The sequence below is a fragment of the Zophobas morio genome, unplaced genomic scaffold, assembly GCF_036711695.1.
Source record: "Zophobas morio isolate AGI-343-1 ecotype UQ-CSIRO unplaced genomic scaffold, CSIRO_AGI_Zmor_V1 ptg000011l, whole genome shotgun sequence".
NCBI lineage: Eukaryota > Metazoa > Arthropoda > Insecta > Coleoptera > Tenebrionidae > Zophobas > Zophobas morio.
The window spans coordinates 3681868-3703645 of record NW_026972116.1 but is presented as its reverse complement, the minus strand read 5'-3'; the positions used below and the strand labels follow the sequence as shown (position 1 = coordinate 3703645).

At 34.0% G+C, this 21778-nt stretch overlaps 2 long non-coding RNA genes across 2 annotated transcripts; both read left to right on the top strand.

Moving 5' to 3' along the window:
* Positions 1 to 7020: 7020 nt before the first annotated feature.
* Positions 7021 to 7694, top strand: LOC135127416 (uncharacterized). Its single transcript, XR_010280223.1, has 2 exons — positions 7021 to 7165; positions 7236 to 7694. It is a non-coding gene; the product is annotated as an uncharacterized LOC135127416 (long non-coding RNA).
* Positions 7695 to 18021: 10327 nt separating this feature from the next.
* On the top strand, positions 18022 to 19149 carry LOC135127415 (uncharacterized). The gene is made up of 3 exons (XR_010280222.1): positions 18022 to 18405; positions 18543 to 18738; positions 19052 to 19149. It is a non-coding gene; the product is annotated as an uncharacterized LOC135127415 (long non-coding RNA).
* Positions 19150 to 21778: the final 2629 nt, after the last annotated feature.

Sequence of the window (21778 nt, the reverse complement as noted above, 5' to 3'; positions counted from 1 at the left end):
TGAAATGTCAAACTTACATTTTTGGACTGATTGTCAGTTTTTCGGACTGACTTGTCCCTTTTTACTTTCTGAGCGTAAACTAAGGAAGTAGTCTCCTTTTTCCGGATCTGTCTATCTGTGTTTGTTTTTATTAAACCGATAATCTCCGAAACTACTGGACCGATTGTTCTCAAATGTTGTATGCATATTAGGACTATCATGTAGATTAGCGTAAAATGCTAATCATTTCTACCACCAATTGGATGACGTCATTGTGGTCTATGAATCCGTGTTGAGTTTTCACCTTAGACATCCAGATTTTTTCTTTGAAACTGCGAAACCGAATGCTCTGAAATCTTGCAAACGTTTTAAGGTTATCGTTAAAAAAAAATGTATTCCTTTATATTCTCCCGCAAAATGGATGACGTATCTCAAAATTTTGCCGGATAAATCATTTTTGAAATATCTGTGTGAAATATTATGACTCTCTATACTTATGCAGCATGACTCAAATAAATAATGAATGGGGCAATTATGAAATCACGAACGACTCACTCCATTTTCCTGAAAACTTAGGATTACAGTACTGTTATTATTAGTATTACACTGCATCTATTCAGATCGATATCCGCTTCCATGCAAAAATGTTCATACCGTCATCCCTAAATTTTGTAATAGAAAACCTCACTTGAAACAAACGCGTAGCACGCTTCTTTAGCTTTACTGTAACATTATACACGACTATTTACCAGCAGCTCCACGCCCGAAAAATTCAAAATGGAAACAATAATACAATTTTATAACAGTCTTTAATATTTACTATAATTTCTGTCGTAAATTAAACGCTGTTAGCTGTTGGGTTTCAATAATTGGAAAATAAACGTCTGTTATTAAGTTAAAATTAAAAACAAACAAATTCTAAACAAGAGCTCGTCGGGAATCTCCCGTACGTATAATATTCTATTACACAACCATATATTTATGTCACATCAGTGTTTTCGTTGTTTGAACACACTCTGCATTCATTCTGACAAAATGTCAGTTTTAACATGATAGTATCTGACACTACGTCAATGTTGTTACACAAAACAGACAACTATGTTTTACTTTCTTTTAAAAATGGTACGAATATCTAAGTTGGTTTTGAAGTTGTATTTCTGGTTGCGTTTTGAATTTTTTAGGCGTGGAGCATCTCGTGAACAACCTAGTACTTTTAAATTTTTATATTTCTATTTAATATTCTTCAAGTTTTTAGGATCTATGTTACAGTTTTTTATAGAGATATAAACAGAGGCATGCACTTTGTTGTGGTATCAGTTAAATACAATGTTAATACACAGAACAGAATAGCCTGTATTTTATTACTGTATTTTACTCTATTTGTCGGTGTGTTCCTTAAGAAAGTAAAGTAAATAATCTCAATAATTATCAACTTTTAACGTAGAACAAAAGCAAAATAATATGCATTAGGCACTAAGAAAATACCAGGTGTTCTATTTGAAAACACTGAAATGTCGATATCTGAAAGTTATTGTAATTTCCTCCTATTTTTTTTTTATAAACACAGCTCAGTTTATTCACAGCACAATGAAACCCGTATGTTTATTTATTAGGGATGTACCGACTAGTGGCCGACCGGTCGGATAAGCCGACTAAAATAAAAAATAAAATTATTGTATTCCCAAATTTTCGGGAAAATGAATTGGGTCGTTTTGAATATTGATTTGTTATAATCAATAAAATAACGAAACAATTTACTCACGTATACGGCGCCGGCGTGTAATATGAGAGGGAACTGAAAATCGTGTATGTATAAGCATTCTTAATTTAAGATGACAAGCGTAACAGCATACGTGAGAGTCAAACAGAGAAACTGTAAACAAAACGACCATCGGTTTTATTGCTTCGACTTCCGCTTATTATATAAAACATTGAGTTTTATTTTAATTTTTGACGGTGGAATTCACAACTGGTTGATTATAAACATGTTTATACCACATTCGCGGAAGCTTTTCAGCGCACAAAACAAATGCACGTCTGTAATGTTAAAGTAGATGTAAATAAGCGTGTTACCCTTATGTTTCAACCGAGTTTTTACTTTAAAAAATTTTGTGTCTACCAAATTGGGTTGGTCCAATGTAATACTAATAATAAGTGTTGCCTTTAATTTAATCAATAAAATAAATTGACTTCATTAATTTTTTTGAGCCACCTCTTAAGAAAATCTAAAAAATATGAATGGAATGATAAATCACAAGTACAAACTAATCATCTTTTTTGCATTTTAGATAGGATTTATTCAGCAAAATTTAAGGGTGACGTCATCAATTTTTTTAGGAGGGATGAACAAATAGATTTTGAACAAAAGTTTACCATGCTTATAATAACTTTAAAATATCTCCAAGATTTCAAAGCATTCGGTTTTATAATTCCTGATTAAATCGATTAAATAAATTCACGCATTCATTAATTTTTTTGAGTCACCCTGCATATGCAAATCCAAACATATGAATGGAATGATAATTCACAAGTACAGACTCATCATATTTTGTACATTTTAGATAGGATTTATTCAGCAAAATTTTGGGGTGACGTCATCAATTTTTTAGGGGGGATGAGCAAATACATTTTGATAAAAAATTTACCATGCTTATAATAACTTTAAAACATCTCCAAGATTTCAAAGCATTCGGTTCTGTAAATCCTGATTAAACCAATAAAATAAATTCATGCATTCATTAATCTTTTTGAGTCACCCTGTATATGCAAATCCAAAAAATATGAATGGAGTGATATATCACAAGTACAAACGCATCATATTTTGTACATTTTAGATAGGATTTATTCGGCAAACTTTTGAGCTGACGTCATCAAGTTTTTGGAGGGGATAGCCAAATATACTTTGACTAAAGATTTATCATGCCCTTTAGAGCCTTAAAACATCTGCAACATTTCAAAACATTCAGGTTAGCAGATTCAAAATTAAATTGCAAAATGTTGTTTTATAATTTTGATTTTTTTTCCAAAAAGCTGGACGTTTCGGGTAAAAACTCAATTCGGAGTCGTAAACTACATGTTTAGGACTATATTATTTTATACAATTTAAAACCCATTTACTATGTACAATTTTGAAGTGACGTCATCACATTAGTGGTGGGGATGATTAGACAAATTTTGGTTAGCGTTTTACCATCTACATGATATTCCTAATATAACTACAAAATTTCACAACAATCGGTCCAGTACTTTCGGAGATTATCTGTCTAATAAAAATCCGGGACGGCAGACAGACGGACAGACGGACAGACGGACAGACGGACGGACAGACAGACGGAAATGGGAGACCTATTTCTTCGTCTTCTAGGGGTCATGAAAGATCGAGAAAACGTAAAAGTAGAGAGTCGGCCGACGGACTCGATTACAATACTTCCTTTGCTTACGCTCGGGAAGTAATAACCACAAATAATAACCTGTTCTTTATTTGTCGTTATTTGGTTATGTGGTTTATTGTAGTTATATATAACAATTTAAAAGCGAAAAAAGCTTGTTAACTTTTCTGCATAGGTTAATTTTTGTTTTATGGTAGTGAATCTTTGTAGTGACAAAAGAATATTGCAAATACAAAGAATTGGTCGAACGTTATTTCGACAAGACTTCCCTCACTCCTGCAATACAATCCACTGAAATTAAATCCCGCTTCTCTAAAAATTATAAAATTTAATATTTTTGCGATAATCTCTATAACTTAAAACGAATAAATTAAATATATTTATATAATAAAACCGGCTATCCTTAAATATTTCCCATTATTCCAATATTTCATAACGGAAAAGTACACCAAGCAAAAATAATGGCTGTATTTCCGAATACAAAACAGTATCGGTCAACGGTTTGTATTTGATATTTGACATTTGATGCGGATAGGCAGAGACGTGAGACGATTCGATTCGGGGTGCCGTTCAGTCCCGATAAGAGACGAGAGTACTCGATTCCTCCACTGACGTCACAGATGTCGCTAAAGCACTATATTAATAGTATAAGTATAATAAAGTGCTTTAGATGTCGCTACTTCGTCCCCTCCCCTTAAGGCCAGTCCCCACGTTTTCTCAGCGGAATTTTCGCTCTATTTTCAAAATGTAATATCTCCGTTATTAACAGATCTATAGTTTTCAAATTTTAAATATATGTTGTCCATAACTTTCTTTATATAACGCAAGGGCAATTTTGTTAAAAACAGCTTGTGATCATATTATTTTTTTAATTTTAGGGAAATTTTTGCATAACGTATTTTTAAAAATCAATATCTCAATTATTAAATAAAATTTCAGAACACGGTTTTCAACACTGTTTTCAGCTTACAAAACTCCAGAAATCATACGAGACATATCGTCGATTTTATTTTTTAGAAACGATACACAGTTAAAAAAAGCGTATATCATGGAAGTTGCTAACTTTTATTTTCACTATATCTCAGTCCCAACAAATAAAGTCAAAAATCGACCTCGTAGAATTTCTCAAGTTTTGCAAGCTGAAAACAGTGGTGACAACCCCGTTCCATAAATAACTGAAATATTGATTTTTAAAAATACGTTATGCAAAAATTTCACTAAAATTAAAAAAATAATATGATCACAAGCTGTTTTTAACAAAATTGCCCTTGCGTTATATAAAGAAAGTTATGGACAACATATATTTAAAATTTGAAAACTATAGATCTGTTAATAACGGAGATATTACATTTTGAAAATAGAGCGAAAATTCCGCTGAGCAAACGTGGGGACTGGCCTTAAAGGGCCTATACACCAATTCCCTATACCCTTAGCATACCTTGTAAACCTCTAAATACCTTGGTTCGTATGTAACCGTCGTGGCGTATTTGTTAGACAAAACCTCCTCCTGTTAAAATCCAAGAAAATACATTATAACAGAGTCTGTTGTTATTTATTGCGATGATGGATGAGCTAACGAGAGAGATGAACAAATTAGTACATACAAGAGACACTTGTAGGAGCATATAATCTGAAAACTGTCTTTATAGGAGAAATAATGTATCTACCCAGATGATAAGGTGATTTTGGGCGAAACCCAAAAATAGCAACAAAGACCATTTCTCACCTGGAGTAGAGTATTCCATGGAAAACGGCCTAAAAATGAATGCACAGAAAACCAAAGTAATGGCACTCTAAAGAGACAAGAAACGCGTATATCGAAGAAGATGGCATAAAAATTAAACAAGTCGATGGTTCCAAATAATTAAGGACGAGGAGGTATATATGGAATGTCAACTTAATAGTAGTATAAGCAGTGGTATAACGTATAGGTAATATGACGTTTATGTCCACAACATTGAAAACACACAATTTTGCCAACGTGGTTAGCGAAACATGTTGACAAATATTTTGGCACCGAGTGATCAAAAAGATTCGATTGCTACAAAAGCTTATTTTTGAATGGAAAGGGTCTTTGGTAAAACAGAGATTTCGAAGGACACAAAAGTTTATAAATCAGTGATGGTACCGATAATAAGGATTAAGGTATGGTAGTGAATATTGGACATTAAGTGAGAGTCAGGAGTCCAAAAAATGACGTTCGAAATGAAAATGCTGCGGCGGATTAAAAAAGTAACACGGAGAGACTAAATATGGAACAGTGAAGTGCGTTATCGGTTCGTGGTAGGTTCAGTTTCAAAAACTATCGAGAAAAACTAGTTACGGTGCTTCGATCACTTGGTACTAATGTCCAATAAAAGAATAGTGAAAAAATGTGGAGAATGAGAGTGTACGGGAGAAAATCTAAGGGAAGATTACGCAAACGACGGAAACAAAACTTCCCTTTAATAAATGCATGTGTAATAAATGTTTTAGGGAAATTAATATTCACGGTTAACACGAACGTTTCATGAATGATGTTTTTACATAATGTTGACTAAATTACAAATACATAATAATGTTAGGGACAATTTTTTTTGGGACAACTAAGTAGTCGAGAACTGATTTAGAAAATTTAAATATAATAACAAGAAAAGTAATTGGACCATACAAAAGATATGGGGGATGAAATTTCTAGAACCTATCAAATTTATACAACCAACAAGTTTCAGAACTTGGCAACTATGTGCACACTTCACACACATCGAGACTATACGAACGTCTAATCCGTAAGCAAAGTTTAAATAGCAATACAAATTGTTAGTTCCAAGGAAGTTTAAATGTATAGAGAGAGTACTGGGCTCGTTGTTTTGTGTCGCACATATACAAGTCCTCTCTGCTGTTCGTATGGTGTTCGTACACATTCGTGAATTGACGGATAAGCAATTGAGCGAGTCAGTGGCGGAACTAGATTTTAATGTTGTCTATTAGTTTTAACACATTTGTCATTGTTCTAGATTTTAGTGGATGTTTGCAAAGACCAGATACGCGAACGTGTGGGAAGTGTATTAACCATATATTTTGTTTAAAAAGCAATATTTTTTGTTTTTCTTGAAATTGTATGAAATTGACCGGTAAAGTAAGGTTAGAATTTAGAATGCGCGGCAGTTCATAATTCAAAAATTCTACTATGGGTTTCTTATGGGAGCTTGATTTTACAGACAAAATACACCGCACAGGTAGAAATCTTAACTAGTTCATGCTACAAGCGATAAAGACTGTACAATTATCTTCCTGTTACTAAAGGTTTAACTATATAAAAAGCTTGTGTTAAAGAAATATCGCAAATTAAAAACAACGTTGTTCATCAAAGTAACGTACATCGTTTCTAATGCCTTGCGCATGAGTGAAACGGAAAATCCGGAAACACGCCGAACAGAAAAGGAACCCGAATATTTTGGAGGGCTAGTGACGTTTAGATCGTAAAAATCCCCAAAATATGACAGTTGATTTCGTATTTTCATCACAACAAACAATCATAATCACAATTTTTGGATGATATATTAGTTCTAAGATATTGGTTCACATTAGGTTGTATATGTCTGTGGACTGGTTTTATTGTATTTGTTATTAATAATGACAGAAAGACATGTATTAACAATAGGAGCAATTACCAGTTTTTTTTTTGTTGACGATCGGAAATGCATTGTGAACGGAGAAAATTCTTTGCAGTCAAATAATGCAGTGAAAGTCACTTGGTATACTGAATTAAATGTGCTTGAAGAGTTTATTCGAGCTAGAATGCGAAATAGCCAATGGTAAGTTAATGTATATTGATAAATTCTGTATCAAGTACAATTATGAAGTATTTTGTTTTATTTTGCATAGATATTCCTCAAGAGAGGCAACATGTAAAACCACAAGAGGTGCATTTGTATGTCACCATATGGCTACACCTGCCCTACACGGGCGTTATAATGTATTTTGGACCAATAATTTGCGTTCTTGGGACGTACATCTGAAGAAAAGTGAATCAGCCGAGGTCAAAGCTATGATCTCTGAAAATTCTTTCAATCCCCAAGTCAACCTAAAAACAGCTAATGTTGAGGTACAACTTTATGAAAGCTTACGACAAACTGATGGGAGCGAAGCACTGCTTTGGCTATTGGGCCCTGAACCAGAAAGATCTGAAGAAAATCTACTTCACAGTGTCGAAGAACTATTAGTGTCCGAGGACTATTTAAATGGCCCATCAATATAACAGTTTGTGGGTCAGTTTTTCACCAAAAGTGAATCAGATTTTGCATTAGGCGGTGCAATTTTTTATTGTAGAATATATATTTTTTTGTTTTGAAATAAATTGTTCTTTAAATTGTGATTTTTTTTTAAATGGGTGTTTCAGGCCCAATTCGTACTAAAATGAAAGTGATTTTTACTTGTACATGAAAGGTTTAATCACGAATGCTAAGTTTTTCATTTTCCACCAAAAAGTGTGAAAAGAAAAAAGCTTGGGATTGATGATGATTCTTAAATCAAAATTTGGCAATTGATTGAAAACATTTGCAAATATGAGATCTCCTTTATGTATTATTTTAAATTCACAGCCGTATCTCTAGCATGTGAAAATCAAAGCCATTTATGTGAAGGGGGAAGTCAATGGCAGTATGAACCACTATGCGACATACGTTCGAGCCAAATGTAGTGGTAAAAGTTGAATTCAAATATTTATTAAATACCACCGGTTCCGTTCGTGTTTGGTATCAAGATCAACAGTAAAAATATCAGTCTTAATGGTACAAGTAGTGGTATATATAAGAAAATTACTTTAATGGTAGAATTTAAGCGTTAAAATGACGCCTCGATTTCACCCATAAGGATTACACGGGGAACTGAAATTCGGGTCTCGTGTTATGAACTGAGTTCAAATTTCGCGCGTCATTCACTTTACTGGTCAATTGAAACTCGTCAGCCACTGTACTGCAGTACAGTAAACATCTCGCGCCTCACTCCTCTCACCCGGGAGATGTCGGCCAAACTTTGATATATGGAAGGTACACGGCATATTCTCTCTATACATTTAAACCTCATTGGTTAGTTCCATATCGAAAAGGGGAATATCCACCATGTAATTTAAAAAAATAAGTACATATAAATTTTTTCTCCTGCACTCGCTTTAACACAAAACCATTAACATGATGGTTCTGACTTCACACAATATAGCAATGTTAGTTTCACGGAGGTAGAAGAGACCGGAGGGAAGGTGTCGTGAATTTTGTGACACAGACTCAGGCACCGTTTATGACCCTACTTGAAATGCGCGCTGTGCTAAGCTCCACCCTCTAAATGTTTAGCAGTCATAACCAGTGGCGGGGCAACATATTTTATGTTGACTACCTTATATATAAGTCTGTAAAAGTTATTATGATCTTCATTTATTATCAAAGTCTATTCAAATTAAAAACACCACTAACGCGTCCAAAACTAAAACAGCACAACTAAATTCAAACTCAAGAACGAACAACTGCATATAAACAGCACGTGTTACGTGATAGTACGCCACTGGAAATCCAAACCCTGTCAGCTGTTGAGTGTAGGCGCGCGTTTGCGTCGGGCTGGCAAATATTGGCGGCTTGTTCAAATAAGATCATAACCGGTGTCTGACCGGGTCTTGAACGATGCCAGAATGGTTACATTGCTAGCATACGGTACGCTCCCTCCGGTCTCTTCTACCTCCGTGGTTAGTTTGGATCTAACAATAACTAAATATTTATTTTTCGATAGATTATTTACGTAGGTAACCCACATATTGAGCAAATGTAAGAGCAGAATCCGTAATCACGCCTAAATCTTTGGTTTCCTAGCAACTAGTGACAATGTGTATATTATTTAATTTCAACGCAGAAGTGTATATTGATTTTTTAGTCTTTTGCAGTATTATATATCACAAGACGCTAACGGAAAAGTACAAAACCGTGATTTTGTTAATTAAATATCAGAATCTAGTCCAGTCAAAGTAGGCATGTAACTTAGCCAAAATTCGCATAGAGCTGAAAATTGGTATAGACGTTAAATAAACCATTACAAATGAAATGTCAAAAATCTCCTGCGATCCTACTTCTGCAAAAAAATGTATCGAAAGTCAAAGGTCAAAATTCAGGGTTTTCCCATTTTTCTCTGACACCGTAAATTTTATCGTAAAAATAGGTTAGACAAAAGTTGTAGATCATACAATTCTCTACAAAAATTGTTCGAATACTTTTTTTCGTACGAATCACCCTTCGTGAGATATCGCGATTTGAAAAGTTGAAAAAGTCATTTTCTTCATAATATGCACACATTTCCGCACCACCCACCTATGATGTAATGTACTTGGCGCATGTTTTTTAACGTAGTTTCCCCAGTAGGCATACTCCACGATCTAGTGTGATAAAGAAATAAAAGTTTGATTAGTATGCAGATCGCATATTTTTGATTGAAAGAATGGTACTATTGCTAATATTCAAAGTGGAACAGGTTGATTTGTTCTAAATTTTATTATCTATACTTTCTATACTTATATAATAAAGCTGAAGCTGTTGTTTATTTGAACACGCTAATCTCAGAAACTACTGGTTCAAATTCAAAAAATCTTTTTGTGTTGGGTAGTCCATGTATCATATCTACATATAGGCTATATAAAATCACGCTACGATCATTAGGAGCGAAGTAGCAATGAAAAATTCGGAAAAACGGGAAAATTATTCCTCCTTTGACAGCTTCCGTTGCTTACGCTGCTTAAACGGTTAAAGTTACGTAAAAATCATGTATGACGAAATTGTTCCCCTCTAAAAGTTCTAAAGAAAAGTCCGCGACAGCATATGTCTATCTTTTAAGGTCGAGTCAGTATAACCTTTTTTATGGTAATGAAATTTGTTCTAAAATATTAATGCATTATGTATAAAATTCTCGCGTCACAATGTTTGTAACCGAACTTCTCCGAAATGGGTAAACCGATTTGTATGAAATTTTTTGTGTCTATTCGGTAGGTCTGACAATAGGTTGTAAACTATTTTTTAAACCCCTAATAAGTGATAAGGGTGGCCCACCCTAAAAAATTTTTGTCTATTTTTTGACAAATTTTTTTATTTTTATTTTTTTAAGATTTGGCATCAAAAAATACACATAACCCTAAATTTTCACCTTTCTACCACCAACCCCCATTTATTAATCATCTATAAAATAAAAATCAATTGCTGTTCCTATTAGTCTCGCTAAGACTCAAAAACGGCTTGACCGATTTGAAACATTTTTTATATTACGGGGATGCTTTATAAATAAAAAAAAATAAGGATAACTTAAAAGAACAGTAAAAAATTAAAAAATTCTAAAAATTTTGTATGGGAATCGCCACTTCGAATTACTTTCAATAGTTGGCGTCTCTGACGGACCTGTCGTCTAATTGACGTGTCATACAAAACTAATTCTTCCGTGCAATTGTGAAAAGTATATTGCATTTGAAATCGTTCTTTGTTTTTTCGTAAAAAAAAACGTCGTTTATTTTAAGACAAGTCTTGGTTAAAGTGAATTTAATTACACATTGCGAAAGTTTCTTATTCATTTTGATCTGCCATTCTATTTACCTATATTCAATTTGTTGGTTTTGACAAAACCTCAAACTTTACCGTTATTCGAGGATTTAATTTGAAGTTTTCAATATTTTAAAATTCTCAAGACAAAATTTACAGATTTGATTGACTGTGAAAATAATTCTGTGTCGTTTTATGAAGTTCATTAAAATGCCGAGAAGACGACAACCTCACATAGGTCCACGAATCAAATGTGCGACGAACTACCTCAGGTGCAAACCGCATTGATTTATTTCATGGGTAATTCGGATATGGAAGTTGATCAGCGTTGTGCTCATAATCAACATAATCAAACATTGAAGCGAGACATTGAGTGGTATGAATAAAACTGAGTAGATACTCATATTCGAAGTACGAAGTACCTACTTCATTATTACTCTTATATACCTGAGCATCTACTCTATGTAGTGAGTACCTACTGGGAAACATTGTATCTCCCCGGACACAAACTGAACATCTACGCGTTTTGTGAGCATTTAATCTAGAAATGAGCATCGGCGTGGCAAATAACTGAGCTGTCTGTAAAGTAGCTTAGAAAACCAGTAGGATCGTTGTAAGAGTGAATTTTAACTAAACATGGTGACTTTCATGAATGTGGAACGTCGTCAAAAGGTGCATTCAGTTTGAAAAACACATTAGGAGCAGGAATATCGAAAACTTTTCATGTAATTAAGTTTTATTTATTCATAAATTGTGCAGTGCGTTTTTTATAACACTGGCCATAGAGATTCCCATCTCAAGTTGTCTACCCCATACTAACTTATATTTTGGTGACTCGATTTTTGCCTTGATGGTTGAATACTGTCACTGTTGTCCTTTTTTGTTGTATCGAGATGCTACTTGAGCATCAAGTGTTACTTACTGAAGTATTAGTATCATCTAGAAAAACTAGAAATATTTTTATTTGATATTCGAGTAGATACTTCGTATTTCGAGTATGAGCATCTACTGAGTTTTATTTATATCAACCATTGTCAAAAAATTGATCGAACGTTGTTTCGACAGAACTTCCTTCGCACCAAAAGTATAATGAAACATATTCAGCATTTTCGAGTTGAGTCTTTTCTTCACACAATTTTGTGATGACCTAATCAGCATTTACTATCAACACGTAGATATACCACCTTGGATTGGTGCAGTGTAATACTAAAAATAACTGTATTGTATTCCCAAAATTATCTGCGAAAATCGAGTGAGCCATTCCACCAATTTTTTGGGGGGAATAAATAAATATTCTTAACAATTTACCATGCTTACAATAACTTTAAAACGTCTGCAAGATCTCAAAGTATTCATTTTTGCAACTCTTGAGTTATTTACTAAAATAAATTGACTGATCCATATATTTTTTTGAATCACTGTAAAAGCAAATCTAAAAAATATGAATGCAGTGATAAATTACGAAAATATACTGATGATATTTTCCACATTTTAGATAGGATTTATTCGGCAAAATCTTGAGATGACGTCTTCAAGTTTTTGGGCTTGATAAACAGATATATTTTGATTGAAAACCTACCATGTCAAACAGTAACTTCAAAACGTCTGCAATATTTCAAAATTCAGTTTTGCAATTCTTGATTCAATCAATAAAATAAATTGACTCAGTGATTAATTTTTTTGAGACACCCCCTATAAGCAAAACTAAAAAATATGAATGGAATGATAAATCACAAGTATAGTCTCATCCTATTTTGGACATTTTAGATAGGATTCATTTGGCAAAATTTTGGGCTGACGTCATCAATTTTTTGGAGGGGATAAGTAAATATATTTTGAACAAAAATTTATTATGCTTATCATATGTTTAAAACATCTGCAAGATTTCAAAGCATTCGATTTTGCAGATTCAAAATTAAATTGTAGTTGAAACGAAGTTCACGGGGTCAGCTAGTGATAGATAATTTTCCATTTTGGCGCAGGGACACTTTGGCGCAAGCCATCTTGGCGCGGATGAACTCGCACCAAGAAAAATAGATATAAATATACAAAAATTGCAGCTGTTGTTACCATAACCTAATTTTTATAGTCACCAACGCGTGGAGGGGTAATGTCGACTTTTTAATGGACACACGGGCGCTTCGCGCCCTGCTCCCCATTATAAACATACTCCTAACGTGGAACTTCTTGCTCCGTAGATCATTTAGTTATTGGAATTTGTGCGAATGAAACTGTGTATTTGGTTGCCTACATATGGCATAAATAACAGGGTGCTATAACCAGCCCCGTAGCTACGGGGGGCAAGATGGGGCTGAGCCCCCCCTAGCAGTTGTGGTTGCCCCCCCTGGAACACTTAGACATTATAAATTTCAAATTAGTAATAAAATTTCAATATAATGCCGATTGCTGAAGCATATTTAGTAGCCCCACCCGCCCACCCTTTATTTTCTTACAGGGTATGTTATTTGGCAATATATACGAATTTTTAGATGCAGTACAGCTGTTTGTAAATCTACATTCTCTGAATCGATCGCAATGACGCATCAAAGATTGGCAAACTTGGTTTTTCTGGCTTTTGAAAAGTACCGTACCAATTCTTTGGACTTGGACAGGTTTTTACGAAAATTTAATAGCGGAAAAAAACGACGTTTACAATTATTTTAATGAAAAAATAAAACAGTTATCTGAGTGTATTATTGAAATATATATATTTACATGAAGCTCCCTCTTTCGACAAACTTGCCCCTCCTGAATAAGTTTTCTAGCTACGGGGCTGGCTATAACCACAGTACGAACAAGAAATATTTTTATGTTATATACCGACGTGCTCGCGCCAAGATGGCTCGCGCCAAGATGGCTTGCGCCAAAGTGTCCCTGCGCCAAGTTGGCTTTGCGCCAAAATGCCTCGCACCAAGTGGGCCGCGCCACGTTGGCCGCGCCAAGTCGGCCGGGCCAAATAGTCCCATTCCGATAATTTTCTGATTCTACTTAAAAAATTATTTTTTCATCTTCACTTTTTTCTTCTTCTCCTTGCAGAATTTCTGTACGCTGTTCTAAGAAAAGAGATGGATCAGTTGTCTCTTCATTGATATCATAGGTATTGTCATCTGTTGTATTTGATTCAATATTGGAGCAAGTCTGACCCTAACAATTGATACATACTGGCCAACAAAATAATCCCACTTTTTGACAGCCACAATTCTTACTACAATCCGTCTTGCAGGTATAAAAAATAGTATTAAGCAGTTTTTCTGGAGCAGTCGGGAGTAGGGTGTGAATTGGTTCCAAAAAATTATCTCTTAATTTCCAACCCCATTCTTCTGGGTCCAGCTCATTTCCCAGCAACACTTGAACTTGATAATACACACCATACAAATGTTGAAAGGCAGAAGCAGATGTTGGAGGCAGACAAGACAACTGCACTGTTTTATTGTTCCATGCGGATTTTACAAGCCTTAAATATCTATACTTGTCTATGGAACCATTGTTTTTCTGGAGCACCATACACAAGAACAGCTTTCCCAGGTTTCAAAAAGTAAATAATTTTATCAATTGGAGTCCGTGCAGACAGTAGTATCAACAAATCAACATCTTCACGAACGACGACAGTTGTATTTGGTCTTTTGAATTGTTGTATTGCTGTTTCAATTATAAGGACATCAGCATCATTATCAGCATGTTTTATTGAAATACCAGCAGCTGTAAACTCTTCACATAGCATTGAAATGAAGCGAGACTTATTATGACATTATGAGTACCTATTTGCAAGAAACTGTTGTTGGTTTGTTGGAACTTCCATAAATCGATCAACAACGATATCTGCAGATGAAGATGTGTTTTTAGTTCGACGACGTTGTTCTGAAGCTTTAATATTTTTCTTATGATCAGTATAACCATCAAATACAATCGTAATGTTATGATCAAAATGTCTTTGCACATATTGAACATATTTATCAAAAATAACATGAAATGTTTCATTTCGATCCCATACCATACGGTGTAGTAGATAGCCTCCATCGATTATGTAGATAGCATTTGTGTACATTTGCGTATTATGTAGAATTTGTATTATATTTGCAGATTACGAGTATATTTGCCTATTATGTAGAATATGAATTTTTCAACTTTTAAAATCGCGATATCCCACGAATGGTGATTCGTACGAAACAAAGTATTGGAACAATTTTTGTAGAGAATTGTATGATCTACAACTTTTGTCTAGCCTATTTTTACGATAAAACTTACGGTCTCAGGGAAAAATGGGAAAAACCTGAATTTTTAACATTTGACCTTGGATAATTTTTTTTTCAGAAGTAGGATCGAAGGAGATTTTTGACATTTCATTGGTAATGGTTTATTTAACGTCTATACCAATTTTCAGCTCTATGCGAATTTTGTTAGGATTTTTTTTGTCTATTTTGACTGGATTAATCCTTAAATCGCTGCTTCTTCGATAATTGATAGACACACACTTCGGCAGTCTATGTGTAAACTGTTTATAAATTGAAAACTTGGTCAAAGATTATTTCGACAGAACTTCTCTCGCCTTATGATGACGTCATCAACATTTTTCCAAAGACATATTTTTTTAGATAGGTGCAGTATAATACTAATGATAACAGTATTGTACTCGCAAATTTTCGGGAAAACGGGGTGAGCCGTTCCTGAGTTAATCAATAAAATAAATTGACTCTTTTGTTAATTTTTCTGAGTCATGTATAAGAAATTTAAAAACTTTTAATGCAGTGATAAATCACAAGATGACGTCATCAATTTTTTGGGAGGAGATAAATGAATAAATTTTCCTTAGCGATATACCATGATTACGGTATTCTTAAAATATTTACAATATTTCAGAGCATTTGGTTTTGCAGTGTCAATCATCTGCCAACCCGATTGCATTTGGATCAATAACCATCGATGTTCTAAAGTATATTCGGTTGACTACTTAGTCTCCGAAAATAATTACCCTGTTATAAATAAACGGTGCATAATAATTCCGAGGCCTGGTCCAAATATACTTTTTATTGTACAAGCCGAGTACAAGCTTCGAACGTCCACATACAAAACAGTTGTCGTGTTCAATGACTAGTAAGTATTGCAATATTTGAAATTTCAAATGAACTTCGAAATATTTTATGTGTCGTTCAAATGTAATTTTCAATACCGCAGATATCTCTTTGCACCCGTCCATGAAAATATCATTGCGAGCTATTGACTTTGAGTCGGCTGTTACCGCTCTACATTTCACCATTTTCTCAAATTTATGAAGTATGTTGTATATATACATTACATCTTACCATTTCATGTACCTAATTTTTGAATTTGTTAGTAATTAAGAAAATGTGAATAGGTAGTTTATTAAATAAAATAAATTTGATGTTTATTTGTCATAATCCACTATATACTAAAGCTAAGTGACGCAAGAAAAAAGGTTATGAATAACGTTATGAGGTAATATTCATAAGGATGTAATGTAGTACTCATCTATTGACAATTTTAACGTTGAAGTTTTCTCAGTTTTGTTACGATACTTGAGACAGATATATAGTCTTTGCCATTTCGATTGAAACACCACTTGTTACGCGTAAATTTGGCAACGTTCATATTCTGACAATTTTCTAACTAAAAGCCGTTGTCAATCAACCGAAAGCTGTTCCCAACTGCAAAATTTTAAGCAAAATCAACAGGTGGTGTTTCAATAGAAATGAAAAAGACACTATTAAAGTAGTTTCATCGTTTAGCCACTGATAGCGTATTTACTGTGAAGTATTCAAAATATGTTGTGGACATCTAATTTCCTTGTAATGGTATAAAACAAGCATTGGGTGGAAACAGCTTACCATCTAATTTTCTTGTCTTCGTAGTAGGCAGTAAATATTTGCTTCTACTGTCAATGGCGACTACTTGAATTATAAATAAACTAGCTTTTGCCCGCGGCTTCGCACACGTTAAATTCGGAGTAAAACAATGTTATTGTGGGTTATCCATAAAAGATAGACATATACCATCGGGGAGTTTTCTGTAGACCTTTTCAAGGTGTACAATACTTAGTACATTATTTTTATAAATCTTGTAGGGTTCAGCCTGCGTTTACAATGTAAGCGGAAAAAATATAATTATTTACGACATCACATTAGAAACCTCAAAAATATCAGTATTTCTCTACTATATAATGGATGTTATTATACATATAAACCTTCCTCTTGAATCATTCTATCTATTAAAAAAAACCGCATCAAAATCCGTTGCCTAGTTTTAAAGGTCTAAGCATACATATGGACAGACAGCGGAAAGCGACTTTGTTTTATACAGGGTTTTCATAAATGATTATAGGGTCGCAGTAGGTTATGGATGTGTGCCGCCTTTCGCTTTATGTGTACTTTACTAAATGTGTCCTTGGGCACGACAAGCACCACATGCATCTGTATAACTGGTTGCCTAAATGCTTCATGATTAAATATCGAAAACGCATGCGTCAATACAATACACATGTGACTAACATAACAAGGCGATACTAGCGATAACAAGTGAAATTTTTGGTTGGATGTTGATATACACACGCACAAATTCCAATAACTAAATCATCCACGGAAAAAGAAGTTCCACGTTTAGGAGTATATTTGTAATGAAGTGCAGGAGGCGAAGCGCCCGTGTGTCCTTTCAAAAAGTTAGCACGCGTTGGTGACCATAAAAAGTTAGGTTATGTTAGCAACGGCTGCAATGCTGCAATTAAAGAATGCACGAATGCGAAATTTAACAAATTTTTGTGGCAAAAGGAAGCATTTGCATAACATTTGAAGATGAGGAACGTGATCAAAAGATGCTGTAGAAGTGCTTTGCACAAACAGTTTGTGCGAAATCGAGAAGCGCGTGTTCTGCGCGATGTTACGGAGTTAGATAAGCGCAAATGTAGTTCATTTTCAAACTGTTTTTCAGAAGTTGAAGGCGCATTGATGACCAGTGGGACCAAGGGCCTTTGGTGGTTAAATATGCCTTTATATACATGGACACCAGATGCATGTGCTTAGAAAGATGATTTTTGATTAAGAACTCAGAGCAAGAGTATCTTTAATGGTGTATACGAATTTGACAAACAACACATTTTAATGTCTGATAACTACATTTCCTATCCATCAGTTCTACTTCATGAAAGTTAGTTTTGGTTTGTGAGTGCATTAAATGTTTTACAGCAGATTCTTTAGCTACATTATCAAAACTTATCTGGGTGGCAAGTTTATGGGACTTACTGACCAAAAGGTCATGGTGAATAGCTGTAAGTCATAAAGTAGATGAAATTCTTGACCAAGATGTATCCTTCAGTAGTTTCTTCAAAGTGTCTAAATATGTTTCCAGCCCTCTATTGGTTTACCACCAAAATATTTGTATTTCAAAGATCTGTGCAAAGATTTGGCGTGCATGTTGGTGTTAATGCCTGCGTTCTTTTGATAACACTGGGCCCATGACTTCATGCGCTCTTTATTTTGAAAGTAGTAAGTGTTTAAATAATTCACAAATTTACTTTTTACCAAAAATTTAATCAGCTCTTGCTTCAGTCTTATAAATTTATTTTCATCTGTTTCTTTTAATACATAATCTAATTTTGTAAGAATCTGATTTATTGTTCCAGGCATTCCAATATGTAGCTGTAACTATCATCTGTCATGAAATAATTGGGTACCAAAACCGATATTAATGATTTTATTTCACCAACCAGAACCTCTTATATGTTGGTGTCCTTTCAGTTGGACAGAATAAATGTTACTGGATAATCAATATTTTTATCATCTAACACATGGACTTGTGGTCAATTCAATGTCATAGAGGTTTGTCGCATGTGTGCCATCTACACAAATGATTTTGGCGCCATATTTTTTTAACATATACTCCAGCCCACTGTACATGGAAGCTAATGCAGTCATTTTTGTGCAATTTTTCATGTTCTGATGCACAACAAGATTTTCCTTACTTCATTTACCAGATATATTATTTTTTCTGCAATGTGGGGAATGTCTTTCATAGTCAGAAGATTAAATCTGGTACATGAACTGAGTTCTAGATTTTTAACAGTTTCAATTATTTTTTCGTGTGTTACACCAGTGCGAATTTGTTCAACTAGATATGTCGTTTCTTTTGTAGTCAGGGGTTGACAGCGAAGATCATTGTGATGAACAACATGAATAGCAATAAACTGAACAAGTACCACTGAGGAAGAATGATCAAAGTGAGCTGTAATTCGTGAAAGACAGACTCCTTGCATTTTGATACGCCACTAATTTTAGGAGCTCGTATTTTACATTTACTAACAGAATTTGCTAGATTACTTCTGATATTCATAGTAGAAAATAATAATTCGTCATATAAAAGAATTAGTTTTTAACTCTAAATCGGCTTTTCGTGTAAAAAAAATCTTCCGTTTTCTTAAATTGTAGATCCTTTACTTCCAACTCAATGTTATAAACGATGTTGAAATGATTCGTTAATAAGTGAAAATGCTGAAGGTTTTCAAAGCATAGCGGACAAATTATTCTGCTAGTTTTTAATATTTTTGAAATTGTCGCCGTGAAAATATCTTAGATGTCGATTTGTACTTAAAATTATTTCACACAAGCACATTTTGTTAACACTTCAAACTTTTGGATGCTCATACTGAAATATGTTTTGTCATGTCTAGTGCTTGTTTTTACTTAATAAAATAATAGAACTTTATCTGTCCATTGTCCTTTTCATAAGAATTACACGAAATTCTTTAATTAGCCACAAAACAATAGTATATTACAAAATTAATATTTCACTTCCCGCCACAAAAGTACATATTCAACGAAAATGTATAAACGTAAAAGATAAAAATCCAAATATAACTTTGACTGCTGGGTAGCTTCTAAACCCTCATCGTAGAGTCATATAAAATCAAGGACCACCAGATGGGTGAACGGACACGGATAATAATCAGAGTTTTTACGGTTTGAGATTTCATTCATTCTATCAAAAATTTTGTTGTACATAATAAATAGGTATTTAGAACGTAGTGTGATTTCATTTTAAGTATCAAGCTTCAAAATATACTTTCGTTGCTAATTTTAAAGACTAGTTTTTGATTTTTGTTGTTTTTTTTGTGTACAGATTCGTTTCAATGCAAAATTAGGTCACCCACATAGAATTTGAACATTTGAAATTACGCGGGCGTAATTTGTTACCCTCATGCGCGGAACTCCAACATTCTTGATAGTCAATTTGTTGTTAAAAATAAAAATAATTCATAATGGAATAAACAAACAAATTTATTGTGGTTAAACATCACAGTAAATGTTGAAAATGTTCACCATTTAGTTCAAGGCACATATTCACTCTCTTTTTCTTACTTTCAAAAATGTTCTGTAACATCCTTCCATCAATGCTTTGAACCCATCGTTCAATTTCATGTTGCAACTCTGCCAAGTTATTCATTTGCCGTTGAAACACTTTGTCTTTCAAATATCCAAATATTGAAAAGTCCAATGGCGTAAGATCTGGGGAACGTGGTGGAAATGCATGCGGTACTCCTAAACTTATTACACGATCGTCATAATGTTGTTGTAAATATTCCAATGTAGCACGTGCAGTGTGTGCAGTCGCGCCGTCCTGTTGAAAGTACCCTAACTGCAGCTCTTCGTCATCAAGTTGTTGAATAAATGGTTCCAAAATCTGTTGCCTATACCTCTCTCCAGTCATAGTATCATGAAAGAAAATAGGTCCATATATTCGTCTACGAGAAACTGCCAACCATACTCCAATTTTTAAAGGATGAAGAGGCGTCTCTACAAAAACATGTGGATTTTCCGCGGACCAAATTCTAAAATTTTGCGAATTGACATAGCCAGATAAATGAAACCATGCTTCATCACTAAAAAATGTAAGGTCCAGTAACCCGTCATCATGAAAAGTATTCTGAAACCAATTGCAATATTCTACGCGGCGTGGAGGATCTATTGGTAAAAGTTGTTGCACAGTAGTTATTTTGTAAGGATGCATATGCAATCGTTTTTTCACTACTTTGTGACATGTGGTTACGGGAACTCCTGACTGTTGAGATAATCTTGTCAAAGATGTTTGGGGATTCTGCTCGAGTCTTTCTCTCAAATCATCAACAACTTCCTCAGATACTGCAGGTCTCCCAGAAGATTTCCCTTTGTTGACATTGCCAGTGCGAACAAATCTGTTGATGACATCTCTAATGTGAGCCTCTAATGATGTTTCTTGAATTTCCAAATCAGGGTAATTGGCCAGATATTCTTGCTTACAAGCGGCTACAGAATACAGCCACGCTCCGTCTACGAATGTCCCATTGCGATAATAAGACATAACGATGAAAGTGTTTTGCTCAACCGAATAAACCATTTTCACGGTCTTCGCTTCGAGCACAAAGTTTTCGCACGCAAGCACCAAGAGCCTTGAGAAAGGCTATTTTGTTGTTTTAAACTTGGATCAACGAGAATTACTGTAAATCACACTTGGAAAGTGGTAGAACAATAAAAGCGATGATTTTAAGTGACAGGTTACAAATGACAAGCACAATGACAAGTGAGAACTGTCAAATGAGACAATTTCAGCAAAGCGGCATTTTTGAAATCCATGGCCAACTACGCCCTTAGAATCATTTATGAAAGCCCTGTACTATGTAGTGATGATTTATGATATGGCGTTTGTGAAGGACCATTTTTGTTTTAATTTTCATACTTATTGGTACAATAATATTCATTACAAATAAATAAATAAATAAATAAATAAATAAATAAATAAATAAATAAATAAATAAATAAATAAATAAATAAATAAATAAATAAATAAATAAATAAATAAATAAATAAATAAATAAATAAATAAATA